This window comes from Polypterus senegalus, chromosome 6 (assembly GCF_016835505.1).
Source record: "Polypterus senegalus isolate Bchr_013 chromosome 6, ASM1683550v1, whole genome shotgun sequence".
Taxonomy (NCBI): domain Eukaryota; kingdom Metazoa; phylum Chordata; class Cladistia; order Polypteriformes; family Polypteridae; genus Polypterus; species Polypterus senegalus.
In genome coordinates, this window is record NC_053159.1 from 193,432,047 (window position 1) to 193,449,051 (window position 17,005).

At 53.1% G+C, this 17,005-nt stretch overlaps 1 protein-coding gene across 3 annotated transcripts in view; it reads left to right on the plus strand.

Annotated features, from left to right (window-relative positions):
- The first annotated feature begins 1,228 nt into the window (after positions 1 to 1,228).
- Positions 1,229 to 17,005, plus strand: part of ino80db (INO80 complex subunit Db) — a 28,734-nt gene continuing 12,957 nt past the window's right edge. Inside the window, exon 1 of one of the 3 annotated variants that reach the window (XM_039757874.1) lies at positions 1,229 to 1,708. The gene's annotated coding sequence lies outside the window, so the exon portion shown is untranslated. Of the gene's footprint in view, positions 1,709 to 7,989; positions 8,009 to 17,005 lie in introns of those variants that run through there. The other 2 variants (XM_039757871.1, XM_039757873.1) reach the window with 2 other exon arrangements.

The following is a 17,005-nucleotide window of genomic DNA, read 5'->3' on the forward strand; positions in this document are numbered from 1 at the left end:
ACACATGAGGTCACGTGGCAGGCGCCTTGGCAGCACAGCAGTTGAAAGATCAGGGTTCAAATCCCCCCCCAAGGACTCCCTTCAAGACCCCCCAATGTGAGACTTCATTAGCTGGCTGGTCAAAGGTGGAAAGAGCAGACGTGGAGGTGGCAGCTCGTCGATGTCAAGTCCTCCTTCTGCCACCCAAGTGCACACTTGCTGCACTTCTGCTACTGCGGGGAGTCCATTCACTTACTGAGAACGAGGCGGGCAGCGTGGCACAGTGGTGACACCTATGGACTTCATACCCTTTATCAGATCCCACTACTGGCATGGTGTGACCCTGAGAGGGTCCAAATGGAAGCACATTAAACACAGTAAACGTGAAACGACCCACGACCCCCACAGAGGTGGGCTGGAGCTCAGCAGGCACTTAAAAAGCTTCAAAGTCCACCCCACTGAATGCCTTGGGGCAAATGTGAGGCACCCCGGACCCTGCTGCTGCTTTAGATGCGTAAGGCACTATATAAAACGACGAGGAGGGGGGCAGCTAGACGGCCAGTTCACGCCGCCATGTCTTTTTCCAAGGTGACGTCCGACATTTGCGCCGCGCTTCGCTCCATTTCTTTCTCTGTCTCTCTATCCTCCATTTGGCGCACAGGCGGGTGAAGTGACCTGCTCAGGGTCACACCGCATCATTAGTGGGATTTGAGTCCAAAGCCTTACCCGCTACACCACCATGCCAGCCAGCCAGCTAGCTCTGCGCCCCTACGCTTTGGCACTCCACCACCCGCATTTTCAAACGCCACCTTCTTCTTTTTCTTCTTCGACGTCTTCGTGACGCTATGCTGGTCATTTTCAACACTCGCATTCAAGGCGCTATAAAAAGCCCGAAGAATTGCAAGTGAAGCGTTATAAAGCGCAAGCGGCTCCACCGGCGTCAGTGAAGAAGTGCGCCTCTTGGGGAGCAGAGGAGCAGCCCAGTTACCTCTCAATGGACCGTGCGAGGCAGTAGTGCCCAGGGACTGAGTGGGCAAAGAGATGGGACGGTCACCTCAGCCAAGTGGCACCGGCGCTCTCTGGTGTCGCCCCCCTCCCCCCCTCGATCGTCCCCTCCAAAAAAAACAAAAAAAAAGCAAAGCGCCGCTCCAAGTGACAAGCGCGAGCACCAAGCAAGAAGGAGAAGCCGACCAAGTGACAGAAAAGCCACAGAATGAGAGAGTGAGGCGAACTCCGGCAAAGTGGCGAGTCCTCCGAGCCGGGAGGCTCCCGTGCCCGCCGCCCAGGCGGCTTCGCTCTGCGCTCGGGGGCGCGCGGTCCGGTCCGCCCTACTCCGGTTCGGTCCGCCCCGCCCCGTCGCCTGTCGGTCCGTCTGCCTGCGCTGCGCTCAAGCTCGGCTCGGGTCGGCTCGGCGGCGGACTTGTCCAACATGGTAGGGAGGTTGTTGTCGAGCGGCGCTCTCTTGTCATGTCCTCGCAGTGCCGGTAGTGGTGCTGTAAGGAGAGTGCGCGGCTGATTCGGCGCGGCGCCCAGGAGCAGCACGTCTGTCTGCCTTCACGGCTCTTTGCCGCCCGACATAAACAAGCCCACTCCCAGCGCTGCGAGCCCCGCGCACAAACGGCACTCCGCCCCGCCGCGTCTCAGGCACCCGCCAGCGAGATCGAAGCCCCGTTCAGGCGCGGGCTCGGCCAGCGGACCGCATCTCGCACCAGGCAGGCAGCGGCTGCAGGTGAGTGGCTCTCGACCGAGCGAGCCGGGGACTCGGGTGAGGGAGGGAGCCGCGCTGGAGGAGGCCGCCGGGCCGCCAGCGCCGCGACTCCGAAGCCGGAGGGGGCGGGGGCTCTAGCAGGCCTCGGCGGGCCGTCCGCCGGGACTCGCCGGCTCCGGACGTTTGGGCCGCTCGTGCGGGCGCTCGACACGTCACGGCCGTGGGTGGTGGCGGGGGAGCAGTTTGGCGGTGAAAAGGTCCGGTTTTCGGCTTCCCTCATTCGACCGTGGCAGAGGCCCCAGTCGGTGTGGCCTAGTAGCGCCGCCCTTTGTTTGAGCGTTTGTTTTGATAGTAGACGCGGGCGCAGGGCTGCTCTGGGGGGCTCGCCGGCTCGGCTTTTAGCGGTCCTCGCGTCCGCCGCCCGACATTTATCGGGTTCATTTACTTTCTTTATTTAATTATTAACCGTTTTCGGCGCTGCTCTTTGGTTTCTCGGCTTGTTTCCGCTTCCTGCAGGACAGACGGCGTCGCGGCTCCCACTTCCACGGCCGCTTTTCCCCGACTTGACGCCCCGCGGACAGACGGCGTGGCTGGACTTTGGGGTCGGGACCCCCGCCTTTTGGGTTTTGCCCCCTTTCGCTCGTCTGTCTATCTCTCCGTCCCCGGAGGGCGCTGCGGTTTGCGCGCGAGCCCACTTTTGAATTTTCGGTTTCCAAAGCCGTGGGCTGCGCGTCGTTTGGCGCGGGACTTGACCCTCCGATGACCGGCTGAACGGCCGGAGCCCCTCCGACTCGGACGGCGGCTTCTATTTGGCTGCTCATTTCGCACGTGGGGTGGCGCAGCGTTACGCCCCCTTGAACGAAAGGCGCTATATGGCCTTCTGCCCTCGTGTCGTGTTGGACCTGCCGCTTACCCCAAAAAGGCGCCGTATGAACCCTTGAGGGGCCGCAGGCCTTCCGCGATGTGGACCCCCTTCACGGGCATACAGAAGACCCCACCGGTCCCTCGATATAGCGCCTTTCAAGGATGCGGAGCGCTTTAAACGTCTGGCAGAGGGGGCACAGAGCCAGCAGGGCCATCTGTGTGCCCATTGGTGGGCAGTGATTCTCTGGCCCAGCACTGTCTGTCTGAGTCTGAGGTCTCCGCCTCGGTGCCACAACTAGAGGATGGCGCTCTGTTTGGCATCCCCCACTTTGTCTTATGGCACCTTAGCAGTCAGAGCTGTGCCGCCGGGTAGGGGCGTGCAGTTCAGGGCTCAGGTGCCCATTTATGAACCCGCTGAGCACCCAGAGGTGCGCCATCGTTGGCCCACTTCATCCGACTGTTAGTACATCTGCAGTGCCCCCAGTCTGGGGTCTCCACTCGGCGGGCAGGATGGACCTCTTTTATTTTATAAAGCGCCTTGGCAGGCATACGTGGTCAGGGCTGGGCCCGCTTCCCCGTGTTTGCCAGGGTAACCCCTTAACCTCTCGGCCAGCTGAGAAGTGTCACGGGAGGCTGAGAAGTGGGCGAAGGTTGGCACTTAAGGTCATTGGAGAGGTAGCTGGGCACCCATGGCGCTCGTCTACTGTTTGTGGAAGGGGCCTCATGTTAGACCTGCTAAGAGCGTCCACCTCCAAGGCAGGTCACTTGTGCCCCCCGTATAGCGCCTTTCACGAGGTGTGCACTTGTCAAGGGCGTCGCGCCGTGTACCTGGGTGACTGCGGAGTTTGTGTCAAAGTGTTAGCTGGCACGGGGCACACATGTAAAGACTCCATGCCAGCCCATCACTCACTTGTGCGCTGTGACCTTGAGAATAGTGGGTGACGTTTAGTCGCCCCTCGCTGTCCTTTGGCTTCCCGTCCTTGAGCCCGCGTCGTCTTCCTTATTGGTGTGCTGCCTTGACTTGATGACGGCCTTCCTCGTTTAATTCTTCTCCTTCTTCTTGGCAGGCTGGCACGTTTCTCTGTACAGCTGGTGAATCACCAGCCCGGGGGACGCCACGGTTGTGTCTTTACGCCGGAGCTCAGTCGGGTTCAGTGACTTGCGTGGGGTCTGCCAGTGACAGTCCTCGGCCCGCTAGTGACGTTCACTTAAACGCGTGCTGGCATTTGGTGTGCCCTGGCGCTGCCCCTGGCACTCGTGTTGCTGTGCCGTATGCTCCGCTCACAGGCTATCCTTCGTTCCTGCAGGTGCAGTGATTTCTTTATTGCGTTACACCCGAGTGCCACCGTCGCCAACATGTAGGAGCCCCCCGTGACCTTCAGATTGGTGACATGTCGGTGTGCACGCTGGTGGGCTTCTCTGGATGGGTCACGTGAGGTCGTCCCCGACTTGACGGTGTCCTCGCTTGCTCTGTCAGTTTTGTGACGGTGCACCCTTTGACTTGGCTGCTGGTGTTGATCGTGTAGTGGGCACGTGGCACCGTGGGCTGGGCGACTTCCTTCGAGTCCTGCGGTGGTACCTGGTGGAGATGATGGCAATCATTGGGGGGCCATCTCAGGCTCGTTTATGACACCCCTCGTGCTCACTCCCACCTGCCAGTCTCTTTCTTCAGTTTTATTGAGTGGGCGCTGTGTGTGCCCGGGCACAGCTGTTCATTGGCATTGTGTATAATTTGATTTGTTTGCTCCCTCACAGTTTTTAATTCTTGTACTTTGTCACTTCTGTACCCTTTTGTCACTTGTAAACTCCTTGAATATGTGTTCGGTGGGTGGCACCTCGTAAAGCCAAGCTTGATGGAGTTGGCAGCCTTGTGTGGTCCACACCCTTGGTCAGTATGGCACACTTGACGTTTTCTGCCTTCATCCGGTTGATTCCAAGAGTGATAGAATGGCAGAGGGTGTCTGTGACGTCACATTGGCACCTTGGCAGCTGGCATCTGGTCTGTGGTGCTGCTTTGCTTCTGAGCAGTGAGTGTTGGAGAATGGCATGTTGGTGGCATATGTGCTGCCACCCCAGGTGCCCCTTTCTCCTTGCTGCCCTGTAGATGGCCCGTTGTAGGGTATACACAGTGGGTTTATCATGCCAGGGGCTATGAAGCGGGGCAGGTTGTGTTCTCCGTGTCGCGGTGGCCAAGAAAACGTTTGGCTGAGAATGGAGAAGACACAACTTCTGATACGGCAAAAGCCAGCGGTGCCCAGCGGCGGGCAATCGCGAACAAATGAGAAACGGCCACGAAAAAAAGAATCTCCGGCCAGTCGTGTCGCGTCAGACACTCACGGGGTCTGCCAGTCGTACGCTCGGAGCGACCACCACGCTGGCCTTTCTTGTTCTTGTCTAGTTCTGTTTGAACCCTCTGGATGAGGACTCGCCAGTCCTGCCCACTTCACTCCCCCAGAATAACATCCAGTCGAGCTGTGAAGGTCCCTGAGGTCCTCCTGGTCGCTGTGGCTCTCTGTGTGAAGGACAACGTCCTGATGTTTGGGTGACATTCACCCTTCACAAGACCCCAGCTGGGTCCCCCTGCGTGTTCTTGGTGACCTCATTTGAAAGTCCTACTGGACTGACGGCCTTCATCATTTTAAACACTTTCATCTTCATCACTCATCCCCTGTAGTCTTGAATCGGCTGAGTCGGTCTCCTCTGGACCTTCTCTTGTCTTTATGGAGACCCAGGACTCCAGATGAGGCCTCACCAGACCCTCCTGGGACACGTCAAGGCGCTATATGACCTGACACTCTGTGGTCCTCCTTAACGGCCTCTCAACACTGTCTGCTAGTCGATATCTTAGAGTCCACCATGACTCCTGAATCTTCTCCTAAGGTGGGCTCTCGATGTTCAGACCCCCATTGTGTATTCTGTCATGGATTCCAAACTATCTGCCAGTCCACCTCTCTTGGTGTCATCTGCTAACGTCACCAGCTTGGTCCTTCTGTTCCATTCTAAATCATTTCTAGATATTAAAAATAGCAGCGGCCCCCCCACTGGTCACCACTCTTACCATCGGCCCTCTGCTTCTTCCTGTGTCTGAGCCAATTCTGCACCCATCCACACACCACACCCTGACCTGCCACTTGTTTTAGTTTGATGCCCACCCTCTCAGGTGGCACCTCATCAAATACTTTCTGAAAGTCCTCATCAATCATCTCATCTCCTCCTCTCTGGTGGTCTCCTTTTGTTTCCTCCTCATAGAATCCCAGCCTGTCAGTAAAACACGGCCCCCCTCGTCTGAGCCCACGCTGACTGTCCTGTCCTGTCCTTGCCAGGTGTTCCTCCATCTTCTCCTTGATAATTCCTTCCATTTATTTTCCTGTGATGCCCGTTTACCTTCCTGGTCTGCCCGGTCGCCCTTTTTCTATAACGTGATGATATTCACAATCTCCTCAGTGCTCAGTGACTTCCTAAATCTGTGCCAAGGGTCTCTCTCTGCACTCGCTGGCCCCCTTAAGACCTCGGTGGTGAGTCTTTTCTCGGGTCCTGGTGATTTGATGTTTTGAACGCCCAACTCCAGAAGATGAAAGTTCTCCACAAACGGACGCCTCTTCACACGGAGTTGTGCTTTGGAATCGAACCCAGGACTGTTGACCAATGGGGGTGATTGGGGGGTCCATTGGGTCCCATTCTATCACAAACTCGAGTTTAAATCATGTGAAAGTTTATCGTGTTTAGCCGGAGTGTCGCTTTAACACGAGCCGTGACGTCCGGATCATTCCACGCACACTCGGCCGACGTGCCAGACGAGCCCAGCAGCTCCGCGTTAAGACACACAAGCAGCTGGCGCTGAGACCTGACTGACCGACTGGCACACGTTAGAACAGCAACAGTCGGGTCTTTCAGGATTCTAGAAGAAAGCTTTAGAGATTTAACACGAGGGCACTTGTCAGCATCACGGCACAGCGGGCAGCGCCATGCTCTTGACCCATCAGCTGTTCCTTCAAATGTTGATGTGATCTTTAGAGCTGCGGCTGTGCAGGCTGATGAACGGTGGCTGTCCGGCTCGGCTCCATGCTCTTGGGAGCCCCTTGAACCCGAGCCATCGTGAGCCGTGATAAGCCAGGCAAATGAGGACCCCCACACTTCCAGCAGGGGTTTGGTGCCACGGTGCTCAGGGCTTCTATTGAAACAAGAACCAAATCAACGGTGATCAGCGTCCTCGGGGAAATAATCCGTCAAACCCCAAAGTGAATGTGCAGGTTCAAACAATCCAATAAATAAAGGAGCGATGATCCAGTAAAAAAATGAAAATCCAAAACTCCTCCCACTCCCCCCAGATGGCATCCTGCAGCCAGAGGAGCCGTCGTGCCGACTGGCACAGCCAGCCTTTTCATCACAGGCTTGTGTCACTGCTGTCTGTCACCGGCTCTCCTCACCTCCGCCTAATGCAGGAGCTCCCTGTGAACATCGAGTCACTCCTGTGCCCCCAAGGAGTACCCATTGAAGTGCCCCTCGAGCGTCGGCCCTCTGCTCCTCCTGGGGCTCTCCACCTCTCTTTCGTCTTCTGCCGCCTCCTCACGTTTGTTCTCTCCCTCTGCCACGCAGGCTCCTCTTGTATCGGCTCGACCGGGTACAGGTGTGATGTGCCACTGCCTGAGTGGTCTGCTCGCCACAGCTGGCCAAGGACCCCGGTCCATCTCGGAGCGAATCACTTTATTTATTTAAAATTGCACTTCGTCGCGGACCACTCAACACATGACCATTCACCGCCCCCTGTTGGTTTCGAGTGGAGAGAATGACCTGGGGAGGCAGTTTTGGGCTGATGGTGTATGGCAGCCCCTCGCCCTGTGGTCATGTGGGTGACTGGGATATCCAGCAGTGCCACCCAAAAAAAAGAAATTCGAATTTCAAAGAAGTCACAAAATAAGAACGGGGTCAGAAAGAAAACCTGCAGCCACTGCGGACCTCCGGGACCGGAGTTGGGGGCCACCATTACAGACCCTTCCATTTCCCACCCTAATTTCAAAGTTAAATTGCAAACACTGAAATGTAAGTTTTAATCCCCCCCATCTCACATGGTAAGATGTGCCCAGTCCTCCTCACAGAATTGCTCAGGCTGTGCCAGGTCAGTTGGGGAGCGGTAGTGGGCAGCAGTTCTGCCACAGACGTTTGATGGCTTAATGGCCACCCTTCTTATGTTATGCCACTCCATTGTGGCTCTTTGGCTCCTTGTCCTGTTGACAGACAAACTGCCGTCCCGTCCGAAGACGGCGTCTTTTCCTCCAGGATTTCTCCATATTGTGCAGCACTCGTCTTCCCATCAGTCCCAGCATCCCCCTGACAGTGCAGATGATGTCCCCTGACCAGTGTGTGCCACACACGCCACTTGGAGGTGCTGTTTAGTCTCATCAGGTTTCTGCCACATCTTTGAAGGATTGTCCGGTGATGTTGGTTTGCTCTTTAGAGGTAACAACATTCATTCATTCATTCATTTTTTTATTTGCCAGGGCTGCTTCTTCCTTTCCTCTCTTCTGTATAAACGTCTTCTGCAGTCCCAGTGACCGACTCAAGTGACAGGTGGCGTCACAGTGGCCTCTCGGACAAGTGCCATTCCTGTGGGTCAGCCTGACCCCTGCTATGTGCCTGTACTTTACTACTTGTTTTGTTTTTTGCTTCTTTTCTGTATGGTGGGCTGCACTGAGCTCTGAGGTCTTTCCAGTGCCTTTGAGGTGGTCTCGTCCCTCTCCACCATCTCTAATTCTCTCCCTGACTTGCTTTCGGGGCTCTTTTGCCCTGATTTGGGTTTGTTGTACCCCTCTTGTGGACCTTGGGGTCAGACTTGACTTGAGGGACCTTCTAGAACTCGACTTGATGTCATTTCGGACAGGACTGATTGGCCCGTCCTCGTCCACATTGGTGTGTTGTCAATTAACAATAAGTGGCACGGACTTGGGGACGAGACGACCAAATGCTGAAAGGCCTGGCACCACAAGTTTCACAATTTGATTTGCTGAATTGTATTGGAATGCAGCGAGTGTGTTATGTGCGCGACGCCAAGATAACGTGGTAAGCTGTTCACCCTCCTTGTGATTTTTTCATTGCACTCCTCCAGGTGTGCCACTAATTTAAGGCGCCTTTCCTGGTGTCCACACTAGCAGGTCAGACGCGGCCTTTCACCAATTTATGAAGTGCCAACTAAATGCCCGTTTAGAGTGCCAGTCCTGTGTGCTGTGAGTGCAGTGAGTGCAGTGTGCGTGTTTTTAGTAAGGTTCAAGACGTGTTAAACACTCCCAAGCAGTCTCGACGAAGTCCTGGCACACCTACAGTGGCAGAGAGAAGAGTCGCCCCTTTCAAGTATTCCCTTTGTGTTGCTTTACAGCCTTAAATGAAAACCCAAACTAAGATTTCTTCCCAGCTTTCCTTCCTCAATGCCACCTCAAACCTCAAGTGAAAGACATCACAGCTACAGTTCAGGAGAATTATCAAAAACAAGACCCACTGAGATTAATAACGGACCCCCACCATGTCAGTCATTTGGTTCACCCGCCTTTTGCTTTAATGCCAGCCTTGAGTCTGGTGATTCTTCTCTATCAGCTTTGCCCATCTAGACTGAGCCCCCTCAATATTTGCCCCCCACTCTTCTTCACAGTTTGACTGTTCAAGTTCGGTCACATTGATGGTGATGTTGGTGGTCTGCTATCTTCAGATCTCTCCACTGGTTTAGCTCTGGTCTCTCACTGGCCACACCAGGACGTTCACTTTGTTCTCCTTCAGTCACCGTGTGCTCAGTTCTGCTGTGTGCGTCGGCTCGTTGGCGTGTTGAAAGGTGAACGTTCTGCCCATCTTCAACTTTCTGGTAGAGGGTAGCAGGTTTTCCTCCAGAATTTGATGGTATTTTCCCCATCCATTTTTCCTTCTCCCCTAACGATGGCCCCAGGCCCCCCATGACAGGATGATGCCCCCTCCATGCTTTACTGTCGGTATGGTGTGTTGTGGATGGCGAGCTGCATTGGTGGACTGTTTGGTATTGAGGCCAGTTTGATTTTGGTCTCCTCTGACCAGAAGACCTTTTTAACACTTGGCGTCAGAATCTTCAAGGTGCATTCTGGGAAAGCTCAAACGAGCCTTCATGTGGCCTTTCTTGAGAAGTGCGACCCACCTGAACAAGCCACAGTGGTGGAGCGCTTGTCAAATTGTTGTCACCTGCACACCATCAATGACCACTCTGTGCCATCAAGTCCTGTATCTCCATCACAGTGGCCATTGACGTCTCAGTAGCCTCTCTTCCCAGAGTCTCCTGAACTGGAGCTGTCATATCTTTCACTTGGATGTTAGGGTTAGGATTAGGGTTGGATGTTCTACCAACTGTACATTCATAACGGTGTTATGCTAGAAATGATGTACGTTTTGTGAAACGAGAGTTTTAAAATGCTTTGCAGTAAAAGTCAAGTTCAAGTTGCTTGATTTACACTCGGAAAAGAGAAAACTGGTGAATTCCATCTGTTGGTATCCCGTGGCATACGTTAGGTCATAAGGACATCTGAAATGTGACAGACAAGGGGAGCTAAACTGGCCCAGCATCTTCTTAAAGGCTCATCTTCTTGTCTCGGTAGTTTGCTGCCAATTGGCACAAGTGAAGACGTGCCTCCTGGCTCCAGTCCTGGCATTTCCCCGTCATTGTCACTGATGTCCTCGGGTACCCGGCTCACCGTTCAGGCCTACTTTAACGGCACTCTGGAGGATTTGGTCCTCACGCCGTGTCCCCCTCTCAGACTGGTTTAATTCTCAGGGTCTGTCCCAGTGGGGTCCACTTGTGCAGAGGACAGCGACCAGGACTCGAGGACAGCTTCACGTGCTGCTCTGTCTTTTCTACTTTCTGGTATACAAAGTACAGGGAAAGTATTGGAATCGTCCAAAGATTTTGATGAATGAAAGTGGCGTCTTTGGAATTGTGTGTCAGTGTGTGTGTAAAGGCGCTAACCTGAGTACGCTGCCACTTTGGTCAAACAAATATTGCATTCAAGTATGAGGTACAAACGTAGATCTCCATCAACCTTTGGGCTTGTTCTTGTAACCCGAAGTGGTCCTTTACTTTACTTTTCTAATAATTGTTCCATCTGTTATTCCTTTAATTTGATTTGTTGTTGATGGCTCTTTAATGTCCATAATATAAAAATAGAATCCTTGACTTGCGCTTTCCTCCTCAAATATCCGTCTCCATATCTGTCGAAGGGAGACCACTCGGCTCCAGGTGGGGTCCGCGTGAATCTTCAGCATGTGGAGTGGTGTCAGTGAGTATTTGTGGTCAAGATGGCCGCCTTGGCAGGTCACTCCAGCCATGACAGGCGTGCTCTGGTCAGTTTGCAGACCCTCTTCATGTCCCACAGCACCACGGGTGTGTTCTGAAGTCGGGCGTTACGTTTAGTCACGTCGAGTCCTTTTGACTTGTGTTTGTTCACAATAGGACAAGTGACACTCCATCTTCATTTGTGTCCTGACTGGCGTTCAGCATAAGCACTCGTGTGTCGTGTCTTGTCGTGTCGTGCAGCGCCTGGCATGCTGCTTGTGTTCAGAGCGAAGTGTGACAGTTCACGTGACCAGGGGCTGCTGTAATTTAAGGTGACACCTGCTGAATGGGCGCAGTAGGACAGACGACAGAAGCGAATTGATTTCAGTGAGAGCTTCTTATTGCCGATGGACCACCCGGCCCAGCTCTGTGTTCTGATATCCTTCTGAAAGACCCTCCTGATCCGCAGCAGACGTTTAGAAGCCTTACAATACAATAATTTATTGTTGTATAGCCCAAAATCACACAAGAAGGGCCACAATGGGCTTTAACAGGCCCGGTGTCTATGAAGACGAGAAAAAAGAAAACCTTGTAGGGGAAAAAATGGAAGAAACCTCCGGAAAGGCAGTTCAAAGAGAGACCCCCTTACCAGGTATACTGGGTGTACAGTGGGTGTCAAAAAGAAAAAGGGGGGGCAAGACAAGATAAGACGATACACAGAACAGAACAAATCCTCAATACGGTATACCAATAAAAATGTAACAAGTACAGAGTAGAATTCAACAGTAGATGATATCCCATAATATGATTTGTTCAGAGTCCTGGGGACCTCCACCATCAAGCTGCCTCCTCTTATTGGTCATTCCACAGCTGAGTCGCTGCTGGGCCAGCCAATCCGATGACGGGACCCCACGACTCCTGCGATCCTCCATCAGGGATGACTTTACCTTAGGCAGGCAGGCAGGTGGGCCGTGGGCACCAAGTGGCACATCTGAGGACCGAGAAGAGGAAGAGAACTGGTGAGGGTTAGTGACCAAGTAGAGCTGTCATGTGACTTGTGTTTTAGTGCTAATGACAGTCTGCACAGTTAGTCAGCAGCTCTAGTCAGGGTGTGCTAAACTGAAGTCGTGAGTCTTCAGCCTGAGACCGAAGGGGTGTCTCTTATAGTAGCAGGCAGACCACCCCACAGTTTAAGGGCCCTGTAACTAAAAGCTCGACCCCCCCCTGTTATTTTAGTAATCCTTGGAATCCTAAGCAGAGCAGCATCTTGAGATCTTAATGTGCGCTCAGGTTTGTAAGTCATGAGAAGTTCAGACCAGTAAGCCATTTAAGGATTTTGAAATCTGCCGTGACCAATGGCATGTTGTCCCGGCCCATCACAAACCACCACGTGACCACCACCGTTCCACTTGAGCTCGTTGTGGTGCCCATGTCAGTTGCCCTGTGCCTCGCTCGGCCCTGGTCCTGATTGGCGCCAGCGCTCTTTGTCATGGCCAGAGCTTTGTCTTGTTGAGTAGAGAGAGGCCTGCTCTTCCCGACGTCTCTGTCATTTCTGGAGAGATTTGGGCAGTACGTTTTTATTTTGGCTGATTTGTGTGAGCGTTGAGTCGTTCTTCTTAACGTGATGACACAGTCGGCTGTTTATTTATTTGAGGCGGGACACCCGTTTGTTGTTCTGTAGGAGTCATTGGCGAGCGTCGGCTCAAATATTAACTCTGAAGGTTACAAGTGAGCCGAGGGAGACTCGCAGCCGTACACGGCAGGCCAAAGCTGGCAGGTCCAAGTGCGTGTTGCCGTGCCTGCAGACCCCGTATGCACACCTGAGACGGAGCCGAGGCCGATTGTTACCCGCCACGTTCACGTATGTATGGCTGAGGCCTCTCTCGGCGGTCGTAGACCCGCAGGCAGATTTAATATTTAATATTAATAACTCATTCCATGAATGTAGTGCGCTTCACACAGCGAGTGCGGTGCCACCACCCGAATGAGGCGACGGCAGCCGTTTGTGCGCCAGTACACCCACCACACATGAGCTGCGGGGGGGTGATTAGGGGGCCGGGATGACCAGGCTGTGGTGGGCAGCTTCTCACCCCTGCTCTTTACGAAGGAGGCCCGGGGATCATTAATGAACACAGAGGGTCTCGCCAAAGGACGGCAGCATTTTTACAGCCTAGTGTCCCCACCACTGCACATTGAGACCACGGGGTAGGCGCCCCCTGTTGGCCTCACCAGCCCCTCTTCCAGCAGAATCCCAAGCTTTTCCTCGATGGTCTCCCATCCCAGTACTGGTCGGGCCAAGAGGTGGATGACCTCTTCTGAAGTTCACATGGTGTGGCTGCCAATGTGACTTACAGACACAAACCAACCTGGCTGGTTGTCTTTCAGATGTAGGTGGAAGTCTGAGTACATGGAGAAGGTCCACAGACTCCACACAGCTAGGACTTCAAATATTCTGCAAACGTCCATCCATCCATTTTCCAACCCGCTGAATCTGAACACAGGGTCACGGGGGGTCTGCTGGAGCCAATCCCAGCCAGCACAGGGTGAAAGGCAGGAACAAATCCCTGGGCAGGGTGCCAACCTACCACAGGACACACACACACACACAAACACACATTAGGGCCAATTTGGAATCGCCAATCCACCTAACCAGCATGTCTTTGGATTGTGGGAGGAAACCCACGCAGACACGGCGAGAACATGCAAACTCCACACAGGGAGGACCCGGAAAGCGAACCCGGGTTCCCTAACTGCGAGGCAGCAGCACTACCACCGCGCCACCGTGCCGCCCTATTCTGCAAACAACCGACCCTAAATATCACTTGACATGGACGACGTTGGCCACTGAAGACCACGGGGCTGATTACTCTGCCTGCCCACCAAGTCAGGGAGAAAGTTCTTAAATGGGAGATGAGCAGAGATGGCCTAGAAAGGCGTGAGTGTAGTTACGGGGGAAACGGATCTGCTGGCATTTCAGAAGACAAATGTCCTGGCACTGCAGATACGTACAGTTAGTCTTGGTTATGTCCCAGAATGCCCTGCCATCGCTGTGTAAATGTTTGGGCTGTCGCTACGCTGCGTTCATCTGCTAGCTAAGTGGTCGAAGCTCCGGCTTGTGACGTTTCACCTTCCACTTCAGTGTGTTCACATGAACGGGAATTTCTGGTTGGGCTGAAACACAGGGCTCCTCTGGATTTGTTATTTGCTCTGCGGAAAACACAAAGACAAACTAAACGTACAGCGGGTAACGCAAGTATTGAACGCATCGACGTCGTTCTCTGTAAATGCAAGACTCCGCTGCTGAAGAAAAAGCACATTGAAGCTCGTTGAGAGTTTGCTGCACAACATTTGGACAAACCGATGGAATCCTGGGAGAGAAGAGCAACATGGAACTCTTTGGATGTCAAGAACACAGCATCTGGTACTGGCAGACTTGACAGAATTGAAGGAAGGATGAATGGAGGGAGAAATGTAGCGGGACATTCCTGATAAGAATCTGCTGCCATCGCCCAGGATGCTGAGGACGAAACGAGGGGGGACATTTCAGCAAGACACAAGGATCCCAAACACACCGCCAAGGAAAATCTCAATTGGTTTTCAGAGAATGAAGAAGCTTCTAGAATGGCCAGTCAATCAGTCACCTGACCAGAGTCCATAGAAGAGACCTCCAGAACCTTCCAGCTTTGAAAACAGTTTAGGCCCAAATCCCAGCCGAGCAATGCACGCGACTCGTTTCTGCACACAGGGTGTCTTGAAGCCGTCATCAGCCATTCGGTACATTTCAGTTAGCGTCTTCACTCCTCCGCGCGTATTACTTGGCCCCAACTTCAGCTGACCAGGTGATCTTCTTTTTCTTTTTTTCACTGAAGTGAAGGTCAGCGTTGCGTCCGAGAACTCGGGAGGATTTGGTTTTCTCTGAATCGGTACGTCCGAGTTCATAGGACGTTCATGTGGATTTTCTATTTACAGCATGAGAACACAGTGGGCCAGGACTGACCGTACTCGCCATGTGAAATACTTCTGGCAGCTGTCCTTCAGAATCGGATTTATTTGGCCTGCTTTCACCTCCGTATGTCATCACCCTGCAGCATAACTGAAGTGGCCCATCTCGTTGGGGTGCATGTTGACCAGACTTTGACGAAAGTCTTAAAAAGGGAGAGTGGCTTTGGAAGCGGCATGTTACTCGTCATGGAGGACAAGTTCATCTTGTATTTCACAAGCGGCAAGAAATTGACGTGGAACTCCAGAGTGCGGCAGTGCGGAGCTAAAAATGAAACCGTAAAGGAATGAAACGGACAAATACGGCGTCCAGGATAAATAACTAAAGGGCCTACCACAGCCATGAGGAAGCTGAGGGCATCCGTTCAGCTCGTGTTTGAATGTTCTCGGAGCTCTGCGTCTGAAGTGTATTCGATATGGTGAGGGTGAATCACTGGAATAGCAGTATATGCTCTCAGAAGTTAAGTCGTGGACTGCCCAGCAGTTTCAGAGGCTGCCAAGGTGGCACTGAGAGATCTGGAAATTGTAGAGCGAAGAGAGAGAGAGAAGAGCTGCTTAGACTAAAAAGGCTGCCATGGACCAAATGGCCAGGACTTGGTGACGTCTCTCCTCAAGTGTTTAAGGAGGTCAGAGGGCAAAGATGAAAAGTGTGCCTGAAGGATTCTAACTGCACACAGGAGAAACTTCTTCATTACCTTTAGAAGCTGGAAGGTGTGAGAAAGGTGACCGGGCTGATCCAGAACTACAGGCCCGTGAGCGTAACGGTCGCATGCAGTTGTTAAGGGACAGACGGGAGCGTTAATGAGCAGCTGGCATGGGTTCAGGAGAGGAGGTCATGTGTCACCAATATGGAGGAAGTCTAGGACGGCGGAGCACACGCCAACAGTCAGAGGCGCATAGGAGGTCGAGTCTTTATCCTAGCGATCGTGCTATAGAAGTGGGCCGCAGTGTGGAGATGAACTATGGCGGCAGGAACAGAACTTTGTGATTTTAAATGGTGTCCCTAGGGGTCCGTTCCGTGGCCACTGCTCTTTTAAAAAGATGTTAAGGAGATGAATAGAAATAAAAAGCTGGTAAAGACTGATGATGGTAATAAACGGGTAATGGAGAATCGGACGAAGCTGACGGGCATGCAGGAGCAGGTAGATATGTGGACAACAAAATGTAAAGTTGCGTGTCCTGGGAGGTCTGAAACCTGAAAGTACCAGTTGTGAGAAGGAGCTGGGAAGTCCTGGTGCACTGGTCAGTTGACAGAAGCCATTGCGAATGCTAGTAGATGTCGGGTTATCTAGCGCCCTGATGTCTAGAGGTTATGCCCTCATTAGCTTTGTGAGGCCTCATCCGGAGGGTGTGCTGTGCAGTTTGGGTATTCTCCATAATATTCTCAAAAAGACAGAGAAGCACTCGAGGGAGTCCAGAGAAGAGCAGTGAGGCTGACAGAGAGCAATGGAGAGGAGGAAAGACTGAAGGACATGAACCAAATGGAGATAAACAGATGACCTGACCGAGTTGTTTTAAGTGCAGTTCATCGACAAGAACATGGGACACGATGGTAACCCATTAAGGATCAATTTTGCCCAAACATTAAAGTTTTTCCTCACAAAGAGAACCACAGACCACATGGACTAAGTGAGCAGGTAACGTGGTGGACAGGAGGATGTTGGAGGAGTTTAGGATTGATGGGCTTGTTGGGCAGGATGGCCTCTTCTTGCCTCGTGTCGCTGCACTACAGGAGCTCCCTGGCTGTTGTGGCCGGTCCGTAGCTGCCTGTCATGGTCCTGTGCGGTACGTTCAGTTTGTCTTCGATGACCTGTGGTCACTCAGTGCTGCCAGCATAGCCTGACTCTGCGGGGCACACTGGCACTGGGCGCCTGACTTATCCAGTAAGAGTGCCACCCACGTGGCGTAGCATAGACCAGAGGCGGGAGTCATCCAGAGCAAACATCTCTTTGCCCACTGGTGTCATTCGTGAAACGAGGAGCCATGAGCCTAGTGGGCTAATGGCGATTGTCCGGTTGTGTGTTATTTGCCTTTTACAGAACCTCGGCAAACAACCAATCACAACGCCCCTCAAATACAAGAAAGGAAACTTGGGACTTGCTGAAAGGGCAGGCCCAGTGAGGCACTATAAAGGCGCCCACGTGAAGTCGGGTTTCTGCTGGTGTGTCCCACAGAGG